The sequence below is a fragment of the Delphinus delphis genome, chromosome 9, assembly GCF_949987515.2.
Source record: "Delphinus delphis chromosome 9, mDelDel1.2, whole genome shotgun sequence".
Lineage (NCBI taxonomy): Eukaryota > Metazoa > Chordata > Mammalia > Artiodactyla > Delphinidae > Delphinus > Delphinus delphis.
The window spans coordinates 8194836-8209880 of record NC_082691.1 but is presented as its reverse complement, the minus strand read 5'-3'; the positions used below and the strand labels follow the sequence as shown (position 1 = coordinate 8209880).

The window sequence follows — 15045 nt, the reverse complement described above, 5'->3', positions numbered from 1 at the left end:
ACCAATACAATCAGATGTAACCTTATTAAGAGGGAAACAGAAGGAGATTTCACATACACAGAAGAGAAGGTAGTGTGACCCAGGAAGCAGAGACTGAATGATGTGGCCCCTAGTCCTGGAATGCCGGCCGCCACAAGAAGCTGGGAAAGGCAAGGGATGGATCTCTCTTATAAGACAGAAAAAGTGCAGCTCTGCTGACACCTTGACTAAGGCTCAGTGATACTATCTTTGGACTTCTGGCTCCAGAAACATGAGAGAATAAATTTCTATTGTAAGCCACTGTGTTTGTGCTAATTTGTTACAGCAGCTCAGGAAAGGAATACATCATGCAATGGAATGCTATATAGCAATAAAAATAAATGAATGGCTTCACACACAACTTGGATGCATCTCAGAAACATAACACTGAACCAAAGGAGCCAGAGTCAAAAGGCAACCCACTGTATAAGTTCCATTTCGGTAAAGTTTAAAAACAGTCAGAACTCATCTCTGTTGTTAGAAGTCAGGACAGTGGTTGCCTGCATGGAGGGGACATTGACAGCGAGGGGCATGAGGGGTGCCTGTGTCTTCAGTGATGTTCAGTCTTTACATCTAGGGTTGTGTTCAACTTGGTGATGGTTCATTGAGCTGTAATCTTATAATTTAATTTTAATAATTGATTATAATTTAATTATAATTAAAGCACTTTCTATGTGCGTATTCCACTTAAAAATTTATTTTAAAAAACTAAATGAAATCTGGTCCAGTGGCATCTGATGTGCATCCCCACCATCGTCTCTATAGAGACTGTGGCTCAAGGGCTGGGATGGGAGTGTGGCTGCACCTGCTCCTTGATCCCCTTTCCCTTCTGGACCTACCCTGGCTTGGATTGTTTCAATCTGACGCTGGTGGCTTCTCTGCTATGCCTTTCTCTGTGTAGATGGTATGTGTGTTTGATTTGGGAGGGGGCAGCGCTCAGCTTCACCCTGACCTACCCTTTATCACAGAGTATTCCCTCAAAAGGGGGCAACCGTGTGTCCCGTTAGCCGCACCAACAGTCCAGGTCTATAGCATCTGTTCAGGGCAGGGCTTGCTATCTCTTGTCCTGTGCCTGGGTGACCCGAAGGCTCCTGTCTCCCCCAGCATCTAAGCTCCACACTGGAATGCCTTATCCCCCCTTCATGTCTCCAAGAGCTTCAGAGATCTGGGCTGGGTGGAGGAGTAACTCCCTTTGCTTCTCTGGCACATCCCGCAGTGGGTCCCTCTCATCTTGCTGGCATGGGGGGCATCTACGGGGGAGAGAGAGGCCAATCTTTTTTTAAATCAGCTTTTTCTTTTTTTATTTTAATTGATGAATTAATTAATTTATTTTTGGCTGTGTTGGGTCTTCGTTTCTGTGTGAGGGCTTTCTCTAGTTGTGGTGAGCGGGGGCCACTCTTCATCGCGGTGCGCGGGCCTCTCACTATCACGGCCTCTCTTGTTGCGGAGCACAGGCTCCAGACACGCAGGCTCAGTAGTTGTGGCGCACGGGCCCTAGTTGCTCCGCGGCATGTGGGATTCTCCCAGACCAGGGCTCGAACCCGTGTCCCCTGCATCGGCAGGCGGACTCTCAACCACTGCGCCACCAGGGAAGCCCAGGTTTTTCTTTTAATTGACACCGTTTCCTCTCTCGGGTGCTACTTTGGTAATGATTAGGTCCCCACCTCTCAAGAACATTGCATCTGAACAGGCTGAGACAGAGCCAGTGTGAACAGAGACCCCAAACCAGGGCTTTCGGAATAAAAAGAACAGGAAAAAACAACCTTTCTCTTCACTTACAAAGGGAGTCCCTCAGAGGGTCCAAAGCTCTGTTTTCCAAACGTAGAAAACCTGGAGCTCAATGCAAACTGGAAACCAAAATATATCAGAAAAGAAGCAGAGGGCTTCCCTGGTGGCGCAGTGGTGGAGAGTCCGCCTGCCGATGCAGGGGACACGGGTTCGTGCCCCGGTCCGGGAGGATCCCGCATGCCGCGGAGCGGCTGGGCCCGTGAGCCATGGCCGCTGAGCCTGCGCGTCCGGAGCCTGCGCTCCGCAACGGGAGAGGCCGCAGCAGTGAGAGGCCCGCGTACCGCAAAAAAAAAAAACGCAAAGAAGCAGAGTGCTTCATCATATACTCAAGGTCTGCTCATCCCGCCTCTTCTACAAGGAATGGCCCCCCTCCAGCATTTTTAAAGGAAGATGTTTGTTCTATTTCACTTTCCAAGTAGGTATAAAATCTACTAAAAGGGATACAATGGATCAGAATAGATCAGCTCGCTCACAAGAGACACCCCCAGATAAAGGTTTTTGCTTGCTGAGATTATTCAGCACATCATTTCAAAGAGAATTCCAAAGGGGCAGCTACATTCGCTGATAGGTTATGTGAGACACACATACATGCAACCCATTTCTCAGTGTATACGTCAAGGGGCCAAGACCCCTGATCAGCTCGGTAAGGTAGTTTGTACATTACAGCGCTCAGAACAACAGAAGGAAAGACAATTTCTTGGAGAGATTCATGCGCCCAGCGCCCCGCGCCTTCCTTAGTTGGACCCCTCCTCTTCTTCGGTTGCCATGGCCTCAAGAGGCAGCCGATTCCTTTAATCGACCGGCTGGCTTCTCCTCCTTCTCCTGGGGATAGGGGTCCGGGTACTTCTGCATGCACTCCTGCATGGCCCGGACCTGGTCTACACAGTCCGACCCCTTGACATCCTCTGTGCGGCGGTGGAAGCAGGAAAAAGGCCGCCCCCAAGGCACGGGCAGTTCCAGCTGATGTCTCCGTGGGGCAGGATCAGTCCGTGCTCCTCGTACGGATCTTTGGGGTCATCGGCCACCAGCTCCGAGATTCATGGTCTTCTTTGGTCACAACTATGATTCAATCCTTCCCTTCCTGCTGGCAGTAGGCCATGGTGCAGCTGGGCGCTCCGACCTCACGCCGTGACCTCTCTGCTCCAGAGAGGCCAATCTATTATTCAGGCACTCCTAATTCCCCTAAATAATTCTTCTAGCACCTCCTTCCTCTCTGGGCTCTGGGTGGGGATAGGTAGGGGAGAAGAACTTCCTGCTTCTCTGTAGAAGCAGAAGAGAGAAGCCTCTCATCATGAATGCTGGGCCGGATCACAAGGTAACTCAGGGACCTGCCCACACCCACTCCTCCTCTGGTGAGGCAGGTGGAAGCTACAGGTCTCCTTTTTAGTTCGGGACGGGGGGAGGCTATAGATGACCTTGACTATAGTGGGGATACTCAGCACATTTCTGTCCTAGGAATTGGACTTTAGTCACTAATTCTGGGGCAACTGGAAAAATCCCACTTGATCTGTTGTCCCAAGGACCACTGCCCCAATCTTCGCAGATAAAAGAATACTCAAAAGATGAGTCCAAGCAAAGTGTGCAGGCAATATTCTTCCTCCCAGAAGTATCTAAGAATACTAGAAGATTGGCTCCAATCTTTGGTAACTTCCATATTTTTATAAGCTTGTATATTTTTGTCTCATTGGACCCCAACTATAGTTGTAACTGGAGGAACAAATTATCTTCATATTCCTTGATCCCTGAAAGTTTACTTGTAATTGAGAATAATAAACCCTCATTCTACCTGCATTCATCTATGTTGTTACACTGGGCAGGTAAAACTTGCTTTTTTGTCATTTGCAATTCTTCTTTCATGCCAAGACTGTTCTTTCTCTCTAATCAAGTGGGTGATGCCCCGTCATCATCCACTAGTTCCATGGTTTCCTGGAAGGACTCACTTGACTCAACACTCTGATTTGGCCCAAGGTACATAAAATCATTGCAGAAGATACTTGGATTAGTTCTCTCAACTTCTGTTGCGTTCTCAGGAAAGCATATTCTGACTTCTCTCTCCTCCCCGTTTCTGACCTTTAGTCAGTGCCCTTCCACCGGCCAAATGCTTCAGGAAGCCAGAAGGTGAGAGAGCACAAGGAATCATGCCCATAAGGGTCAGCCTCCTGAGGCCCAGAGCAGAAGGCCGGGGGGGATGGATTGAGGGGTTAGAGCTGGGGAGGAATAGAGTGTAACCAGCACAGATGTCCCTTCTACTAGAGAAGCACAAAGAATCCAGGTCCTTCCAGACCATTAAGGAAGAGCCCATTGGTTTGTAGGTCACACTAGTCACCGTCATTTGCCCCTTGTCCAAGCCCTTGTGGTTCCTTGGAGGTGGGGCTTCCTCGGCTTCATCCTGTGCTATGGGGCTCCTGCCTAGGCGGGGCACCCTGACCGCTCCCCCAGCTCCATTCTCCTCAGGTTTGCCCTGTGAATGTTCCTCTCTGAGCTCCTGCCAGCTCTCCAGGGAAAGCAAAGGTGTGGAGGACGGGTCCTGCCATTCTAGGGTCTACAAATAAAATAAAATAAAACTAGCTAACCCTTTTCAGTCAGTTTGGGAATAAACTTTTAGTAAAATTGGTCATGGTAAAGTTTATTTACCACATTTTAAAAGGAATTGATTCCTTGTGACAAAAATCTAGAAATTCAGCGTTTCCCTACTGTCGCTTATTTCTACTAAGTCAAAACTTCCGGATTTTACAAGATTCTTCTGTCAGTTTTACAAAGTCTCTAACAAACGTTTTTTCTGTGTGTAGAATTAATTGTTGCCGGTATTTTGTGTTGATTGTTTCTGATGGTGATATTATAATTGGGATGAAAAACTGATACTTTGTATTTATTTGTTTAATAATCTTTGAGAAAGTGTGTACAGTTTTGCCCAGGATTTTCAGGGCTGCAATACTCCTGATGATCGGTCTAACATTTTACTAAATCGGTTTCTGCCTACTCTTATCTTCCCTTTTCTGGCAATGTTCTAATTATCTATTAAAAAACATGCCTATATATATATAATGTATAGATAGATAGATATAGACCCTGACTTTTACCCATAAACATTTTATCATGAGCATTTCCTCAAACTATGCTATAGTCTGCCAAACTGTGATCTTAGCGGCTGTGTAATATTCCACCTAAAGGAAACACCCTAACTTCTTCAGGAGGCCCCTATTTTTGGACTCTGAGTTATATCCAATTTCTCCATATTATTAATAATACTTGGAAAATATTCCTATCTGTAACTCTGCATGTCTGATTGTTCCACTATAACTATTCCTAGAAGTATAATCAGTGGATCAAATGATGTGAAATTTTAAAGCTTCTTGACTCATTTTTCCAAAAGATTTTCTTTGGGAAATAATTTTGGTTTTGCTCAAACACAGAGAAAAGGGGATAAAAACACCCAGTGTTATACATCATAGTGCATTACTGTATTATTTTTCCCTGAAAAATGTTTAAAGTTGATATTAGAAAATGCTCACTTAATCATAAAATTCAGTGCAAACATTACATTCAACAGCACAATTCTCATAAAGTGGCTTTAGTTTAGAGTGCCTCTGCCCCTTTGAACCCCTTTCTAGGCCCTGTTCTCCCCTGTCTCCAGGTGAAGTCTCCAGCAGGTTGTGACTTTTCTGTTAACTCACATGTAATCGAGAACCTCTAAGCTCACTGTGCAAAACACAGCCTCAAGGGTATCCACTTTCGGTAAAAACAAGCTATATGCCCACATCTACCCATTTGCTTGAAAACAACAAAGACTCCTGGATAAACTTGTGTCTACAGGACTTAGAGGCTTCTTTGAGATGATAGGACAGTTAGGCATCCTCAGGTTGGTGTTGTATGAAGACAGGAGCTGAAAAGGCAAGCAGCACTGCACCCAGTCCATGGGCAAGAGCCTCTGCGGACACAGAGAACACGCCCTCCATTTTCACAGCGAAAGAAAGGGACATGAGCAGAGCCACACACCAAACAACCTCAGTCACATCATGGAAAATATAGCCCAGAGCCTGACCAGATGTCAGATCCTTTCCCACAAAGCTGGACTTCCAGTCCTCCACTCTTAGTGTAAAGCGACCAGGAAGTAAACTGACATAGAAGACATATATATATATATATTCTATGTTTATTCACTCTCTCTCTCTCCATATATATATGTACGTACATACGTATGTATATATATCTCCAAAAACAAGGCTAAAGAGATTTCAAAGAATTGGAATAAAACAGATTTCATTACCTGACCACAATGAAAAGAATAAAAAAATCAATAATGGAAAGATAGCCTCCAAATCTCATAGGTCTAGATTCATAATGAAAATTAGAAAATAGTTTGAATTGAATGGTAATGAAAATACCACATATAAAAATTGTGAAATGTAGCTAAAGCAATATTAGGAGGAAAATTAAACACATTTAAAACAAGGAAAAGCTCAAACTTAATGAGTTAGGCATTCAAGGGGGCAGGTAAACAACTGAATAAAATCATTGTGGTGTGAATTAAATGTAAAACCATCCTAGTTTTCATCAGAGGAAATTATATGATCTATCAGGAGACCATTGCTCTAGGTCTTGGATTTCTCAGTCAAATTAATGGGTAGATTCCTTATGAGGATTTGAAATGGGGTGACTTAGTCCATAACTGACTCCTGTTCACAGAAGCAATGACCCAGGAAATTTCAAGAAAATCTGAAATTAGCTTTATTCCTAAAAATTTTCCTCAAAAAATGGTTAAAGAGTGTAACATTTTCAAAGTGAAATAAGTAGCTATGCCAAAAGCCTTCTCCACTTGGTATAAAATATTGGTGAACAATTGGTCTACATTCTGGATGAATGACTGAATGCAAAATGATTGTCTGTCTTCAAAATGTTACTTCCCGGACCGGGAAGATCCCACATGTCGCGGAGCGTCTGGGCCCGTGAGCCATGGCCGCTGAGCCTGCGCGTCTGGAGCCTGTGCTCCGCAACGGGAGAGGCCACAACAGTGAGAGGCCCGCGTACCACCAAAAAAAAAATTAAGGAAACAATCCCATTTACCATCATATCGAAAAGAATAAAATACCTAAGAATAAACCTACCTAAGGAGGCAAAAGACCTATACTCAGAAAATTATAAGATACTGATGAAAGAAATCAAAGATGACGCAAACAGATGGAGAGATATACCATGTTCTTGGGTCAGAAGAATCAATATTGTCAAAATGACTATACAATCCAAAGTAATCTACAGATTCAGTGCAGTTCCTATCAAGTTACCAATAGCATTTTCCACAGAATTAGAACAAAAATTTTACAATTTGTATGGAGACACAAAAGACCCCCAATAGCCAAAGCAGCCTTGAGAAAGAAAAACGGAGCTGGAGGGATCAGGCTCCCTGACTTCAGACTATACTACAAAGCTAGTCATCAAACCAGTATGTTACTGACACAAAAACAGAAATATAGATCAATGGAACAGGATAGAATATCCAGAGATAAACCCACATACCTATGGTCACCTAATCTATGATAAAGGAGGCAAGGATATACAATGGAGAAAAGACAGTTTCTTCAACAAGTGGTGCTGGGAAAACTGGAGAGCTACACCTAAAAGAATGAAATTAGAACATTCTCTAACACCATACACAAAAATAAACTCAAAATGGATTAAAGACCTAAATGTAAGGCCAGATAATATAAAACTCCTAGAGGAAAACATAGAACATTTTTTGACATAAATTGCAGCAAGATCTTTTCTTTTCTTTTTTTTTTTAAAGAGTCCTTGCTTTTTTAAAAAAATTTTTATTTTTTAATAAGGCTTTTAAAAAACTTATTTATTTTTATTTATTTTATTTATTTTGGCTGTGTTGGATTTTCTCCAGTTGCAGCGAGCAGGGGCTACTCTCTGTTGTGGTGCACACACTTCTCACTGCGGTGGCTTCTTTTGTTTTGGAGCATGGGCTCTAGGTGTGCGGGCTTCAGTAGTTGTGGCACGCAGACTCAGTAGTTGTGGCTTGCGGGCTCTAGAGCACAGGCTCAGTAGTTGTGGCTCACGGGCTTAGCTGCTCCGCGGCATGTGGGATCTTCCCGGACCAGGGCTTGAACCTGTGTCCCCTGCATTGGCGGGCGGATTCTTAACCACTGTGCCACCAGGGAAGCCCACAGCAAGATTTTTTTCAATCCACCTCCTAGAGTAATGAAAATAGAAACAAAAATAAACAAATGGGACCTAATTAAACTTAAAAGCTTTTGCACAGCAAGGAAACCATCAACAAAACAAAAAGAAAACCCACAGAATGGGAGAAAATATTTGCAAATGAAGTGACCGACAAAGGATTAATCCCCAAAATATACAAACAGCTCATGCAGCTCAATTACAAAAAAAACAAACAACCCAAACAAAAAAAGGGTAGAAGACCTAAATAGACATTTCTCCAAAGAAGCCATGGAGATGGTCAAGAGGCATATGAAAAGATGCTCAGCATCACTAATTATTAGAGAAATGCAAATCAAAACTACAGTGAGGTATCACCTTATACCAGTTAGAATGGCCACCATCGGAGAAGTCTACAAACAGTAAATGCTGAAGAGGGTGTGGAGAAAAGGGAACCCTCCTCCACTGTTGGTGGGAATGTAAATTGGTGCAGCAACTATGGAGAACAGTATAGAGATTCCTTAGAAAACTAAAAATAGAGCTATCATATCATCCAGCAATTGCACCCCTGGGCCTATATCCTGAGAAAACCGTAATTTGAAAGGATACATTCACCACAGTGTTCACTGAAGCACCATTTACAATAGCCAGGATATGGAAGCAACCTAAATGTCCATTGACAGAGTAATGGATAAAAAAGATGTGGTACATATATACAACGGAACACTACTCAGCCATAAAGAAGAATGAAATAGTGCCATTTGCAGCAACATCGATGGACCTACACATTATCATACTAAGTGAAGTAAGTCAGACAGAGAAAGACAAATACCATACGTTATCACTTATATGTGGAATCTAAAAAAAGGGTACAGGGGCTTCCCTGGTGGCACAGTAGTTGAGAGTCCGCCTGCTGATGCAGGGGACACGGGTTCATGCCCCGGTCAGGGAAGATCCCACATGCCGCGGAGCGGCTAGGCCCATGAGCCATGGCCGCTGGGCCTGCGCGTCCGGAGCCTGTGCTCCGCAACGGGAGAGGCCACAGCAGTGACAGGTCCGCGTACCGTAAAAAAAAAAAAAGGTACAAGTGAACTTATCTACAAACCAGAAATAGAGTTACAGATGTAGAAAACAAACTCATGGTTACCAGGGGGTGAGGGATAAATTGGGAGATTGGGACTGACTTGTACACACTACTATATATAAAATAGATAACTAATAAGAACCTACCATATAGCACAGGGAACTCGACTCAATACTCTGTGATGGCGTATATGGGAATAGAATCTAAACAAGAGTGGAGATTGGTGTTTGTATAACTGACTGGCTTTGCTGTACAGCAGAAACTACCACAACACTGTAAATCAACTACACCCCAATAAAAAATTAATTACTTAAAAAAATGGCCATGATTCTGTAACCCAACCGCCAGCTTGCCCCCCAACCACCACTCATCGCTCCTGCTGACGTCCTGGAGTGGCTGGCGTGCCGAGAAGCGGGGGTGGGGTGGGGTGCTCAGTCTTGAGTCTGTGCCTGAGCCATCCTCTCAGCTGTCCTCACTTCTCCAGCCTCTTCCTGCCCATCTGCTGGTCGCCTTCAACGGCTGGAGGGTGGGTGTGGGAGGGAGCGCACCTCCCTTTATGCTCTACTCTTCCATTTTTTCTTAATGTCCTAATTCCTTTGTTCCCTTTTGAAATTGCTATCTTTGCCTTCTCCTCCCTGTTTATTTTTTTCTCTGTAGCCCTTATCAACATTTAAAAATACTATCTTTTTTTTTGGGGGGTCTGTATTCCAAAATGATCTAAAGCAACAAACATCAGATCTTGTTTTTTTTTAATTGAAGTATAGTTAATTTACAATATTGTGTTAATTACTGCTGTACAGCAAAGTGATTCAGTTATACAATATATACATTATTTTTAAAACAGTTTTTTCCATTATGGTTTATCATAGGATATTGAATATAGTTCTCTGTGCTGTAGAGTAGGACCTTGTTGTTTATCCATTCTGTATATAAAAGCTTGCATCTGCTAATCCCAACCTCCCACGCCATCCCTCCCCCTTGGCAACCACCAGTCTGTTCTCTATATCCGTGATTCTGTTTCTGTTTCATAGATAGGTTCATTTGAGTTATATTTTAGATTTCACATTAAGTGATATAGTATGGTATTTGTCTTTCTCTTTCTGACTTACTTCACTTAGTCTGATAATCTCTAGTTGCAAGAGCTTGTTTTCTAAATCCCATTTCTTACAAAAAGGAACTAGGACTCCTTGAAGAAATATCTGACACTAGGCCTGGGACCGGGGGAGTCTGAGGTGAGCCTGGGATATCATCTTGTTTTACCAGAAATCAAGGAAGAATTCAGTGAAGGATAAACAGGGTCAAAGGACACAGGATTTGCTTTTCTATATTTATTGTATACCTCAATAACACTTACCAAAAAACCCAAAAAACCAACAAACACATGGTCTGGAAGAGGCTCCCACTGCCCCAAAATGGGTCAGTTCGTCAAAAAGAATAATGACAATAATAAGTCATAACAGTAAAAAATTGCATGAGTCCATATAAAATTCAAAAGCAAAAAGAAAGAAAAGGCAGAAGAAGGCAAGTTCTTATTTACAAATGTCGGCGAATAAATTTAGAAAGAATGATAGAATTTTAAACAGCACCCCTAAGTGATCATTAATTGATGATTCATCAGTGATCATTAGATAGATGATAAAACGATGAGATAAAATGTTGTGGGAACGGGATGTTATACACAAAAACCCTCATCCCACAGATTACTTACAGATTACATAGGTTAATTACTAATTAGATGGGGGAAGATGTGGTTTTAGAATTGAGAGACTGGTTGGTTCCTTATCGAAGTGATCTAATTTAACAGCACCAACGTTGAGAAAACCTGACATTTTGGAATTCCTGACGTGGTACATACAATAAGAAATATTCAATATCTTCTATTTATACTCTTACCAAAAGAATTTGGCTTGAATCTCATCACAAGGAAACCATCAGACAAATGCAGAATGTGGTTAATTTAAGAATCTGGCCCAGATTCTTAAAAAAACAGTCAATTATCATGAAAAGGAAGAAAAGGCAAGGGGTAAGTTTTAGACTAAAAGAAACTAACATTTAACGGCTTCGGTGTGTGAACCAAATTGGATCTGGGGTGGGTCAGTACTTTAGATGACATCTTGGAGACAGTTGGGGAATCTGAAAATGATTTCTCTCTTAAATGACATTATTGAATTATCTCTGTAGCTATGAGAATGGTATTATGGTCATGCAGGAGAATGCCGCTCTTAAGAATGCTGAAGTATTTAGGAGTGAAGTGACGTAACATCTGCAACTTACTTTCAAATCATCCAGAAGTTTTATTTACATACTTACATACACATACAGATAGACATATACATATGGTCAATGAAAACCTGGCAAAACACTAACCGCAGATGGAGTTAGGCAACTGTATGCAGATGTTTGATGCTAGCTAGAGAATATTGAAAGGTTGAGCACTTCTGGGAAATACAACTAGTCCCACAGTTCTTGGGAAAACAAAGAAAACAAAGTAATAGTAAACTTTCCATGGGAGATGCTCTCAGGATACTTCCCAGGTCCCAGACTAGCTCCCTGTCCTGAGAACTCAGCTTCCCTGCAGGCGCCTCTACAGTGGGAACTTCCACCACCTTCTAGAGAAACTCCATCCCCAGCTCCAGCCATTGCTTTTGGAGCCCTCACCGCAGGCCTTGGGCTCTCCAGGTTACAACCAGCAGTGGCTCTCAGCCGCCCTGCCTCAGGGCTTGCTGTGAAGGCCTAGGAGGACACTCAGCCCCTGCCCAGGAGCAGTGGAGCTAATGCCCCTGGGGGCAACCCAAGCCTCAGGAAGGTGGAAACCCGTGGACAGATGTTCCCATCTTCCCGTGAGGCCTTTCTGAGGCATTTTCCCCCAGGCTCTTCAGAGGCTCCCAGGTGGATGAAGCTCCACTCGCCTACAACAAGTACAGCTCAAAATATAGCCGCTGCTGACTTTTCTCCCTTCCCTGCCTCTGCCCACTCTCTTGCATCTGCTTCCTGAGATCCTCTTTCCAAATAAACTAGCTGCACCTATGAAACTGCATTTTGGGGAACCCAGACCAAGTGACCTACTCTGGCTGTTGGATTTATTTCCTCACCCACCGGTACATTCCTATCCCACTGGTACATTCTTATTGTATAATAACCACTTTAGCATGCTTCCTAAAGTCTGATTTAATCAAACTCTACCAATATCAAGTTGCAGAGGAGGAGCTGTCAGTAAAACATTGCTAAAGCACCTGGGCTTCAGCACTTTAGTCAAAGACCTTGAAGGTTTTCCCATTAGAGTAAAACCCTTTCCATTATTCCCAGTCTTCCAACAGAAGATGATTTGCTTAAACACACACACACACACACACACACACACACACACACACACACACCCCCCCATATACACACACACCATATACCCAATCTCCCAAGGCCAAACATTAATTTTCAGAGATTATTGTCAGAATTCATATTCGAGAAGATAAATCATTCCCTGAATACAAAATCAACTGCAAAGACCCAAATAAAGTTTCATCTGTTTTACAGCTACAAAGGAAGGAGATCACACTGTCACATTAAAGACTAAGTGCTAAGTTCTGGTGGTCTGAGCATCTGTACGCCAAAGATGTCCATGGCCCCTTCCAAGGGAGGCTGCCCTTCATGAGAGGGAGGACAGCTGATGAGATCAGGATAGATATTGGACTCAAGGAGACCATCCTTCTGTAGAAGATGTAAACTTGCTGAATTGCCCTCTGCCTGGAAGACAGGGAAGAGTTCTGGTTCCTCTGAGCCTCTAAATACCTGTGGGAATAAGCCTCCAGCATCTGACTAGACCAGCTCCATCTCCCACAAGAGAGATTTGAAATAGACTCTCTGGATCCAGCCATGTACAAGGACAATGTCAGATCACTTTTAAGGCCAGAGTTTGAATTTTATCTTACTCAACCCACCACTTCTGCCCAATCTGCAGGAAAAGTTACTGATGCTTGAGATGTCTTTACATAAAACTTTTCAATCTATACTTACACTAAATAAATGAGTTAAACTGTAAATGTCCAAGAGAAGTAATAGTTTAACATATTCACACTAGATTGAAATCACTCAGTTAAATAAGTACACTGATGGATAAATGCATCCGCTTTTTATCTTTTACTGAATTATATAAACATGGTTTCAAAGCAAAAAAAAAAGACAGTCCTTCCAAAGGACTAGCAGGTCTTGGCGTGGCAGTCAAAGATGAACTGTGCCATTCTGATTCCACTCCAGGGATGCTGAAATTGAGACACTGAAAATGTGACAGTTTCTCTGCATCATAAGACAGATTCATTTATCCTTGGAGGGTGAGGTGGCCATTTTTAGGCATTTGCAAGAGGAGGAAGCAGAGAAAACTGGGGAGGGGAACGCAGAGGCACAGAAAGAACCAACTAGAAGCCAGTAAATCCCTAAGACAGGGCAGAGAGAGTAGCCATGGTTTCTGGTTTCCCAATTTTCTTCTCTACTCCTTGTGAGTTCCACATGTGTGTCCCTTTCTTTCCATGTATGTCAATGAGGCTGCTGCGTATTAATCCCACCCTCTTCCTTTATACCCTTAGTGTGAATGCGTCTCTATTGATATCAGTAGGGTTTTCAAATAAATGTACTCACATGGATTGAATTCGGGTTCTCTTATGCATTAATTTATGACATCCAGAGATCCAGGTAGTCGAGGCAGGAACTTCAGCAAGATAGCTCGTTAGCTTAGTGATAACACCAAAGTGACATGCTCTCACACACCGAAGTGACCTTCGTACATTGTTGAACTTGGAGTTACTCGTGAATCACTAAAACTGCAGATGATTAACTCGTGAACGCCAAGATTTCAGCGTGTGTGTATATGTGTGTGTGCGCACGTATGTGTATATGTGTTATATTACAGTAATCACTGGTGGTAGGATCTTGATACACTAGAATTCTTAATTTTTTAAACTTCTGATGATTAGCATTTATTATATGTATTTTTAAAACAACAGCTATCTTATTCAAGAAAGAAAGTAGATGGGCCTTAATTGGAACATCTATATGATTAATGCTTAGAACCTGGGTTGATTAAGAAAATGTGTAGCTGTAATTTATTTAAAACATCTACGATTTTACCCTGAAGTCTGTGTGCAATGCCACATGACAGCTTTCCTTCGTAAGTGCCCATATGCACGTTACCCTGGAGGGACCCGCAGGAGAGCAGTAACGGAGGAGAGGGTAGCGGCCAGGAGCGGACTTCTTGCACGAGTCCTCCCAGAGGGCATCTGCTTGCTGGCTCGGCCTACTCTAGCCAGCACTTTGAGACTTACACTGAAACGTTATGTAGCACAGTTAGCATAAAATAATGAAAATTAACATCACGCGACATTCTCTGTGATCTGGGGGGATCAGGAATTCTCCTCTATGAACTCCATGCTTGGTGACTTACTAAGAGTACAAAGATAACGAGGCTTCCCTCTACTCCAGGTTGTTTCTCTTGGAAACATTTCCTCTCCATCTTGTGTTATGCTTTGTAAGTCTAGTCCAGAGGAAAATAATATTTTAAAATATTTTATTCTCAGGTCTGACTTTCCTGGCTAACAGATGTCCTGTTGGGCCCTTAGCCAACCGCTTCCTAGCTGTCCATCTGTGAACCCTTCTACCCTGGCTTCAGTCACTGACCGTCCCCTGATATGTGCTTTAGCAAGATGGTTTTGGATGAAGGAAACCCCACTAACTACTATTTTATATTGAATTTTCAAGCAACTTTCAAGTTCCACAAGTTACATTTTTTCCTTCGGCCGCAGGTCTAAGAAAGGACAACAGAGCAAAGAGGAATGGACCTTCCTCTTCTTGGTAACAAAACCAGTAACTACTGGAACCCCAGGCCTCCCTCTAGTCCATACCACTGCTGGGCTCGGTGAAACCCTGATGCCTGAGCACTGCAGCTGAGTCTCCAGGCCGCACCGTCTCATCATGCCCACTCAGCGACCGCGTGCAGGCTGAGGCACCAT

General features: G+C 43.1%; 1 pseudogene; it reads right to left on the bottom strand.

Moving 5' to 3' along the window:
• Positions 1-2540: 2540 nt before the first annotated feature.
• Positions 2541-2905, bottom strand: LOC132430582 (mitochondrial intermembrane space import and assembly protein 40 pseudogene; annotated as a pseudogene).
• Between the last annotated feature and the right edge of the window lie 12140 nt (positions 2906-15045).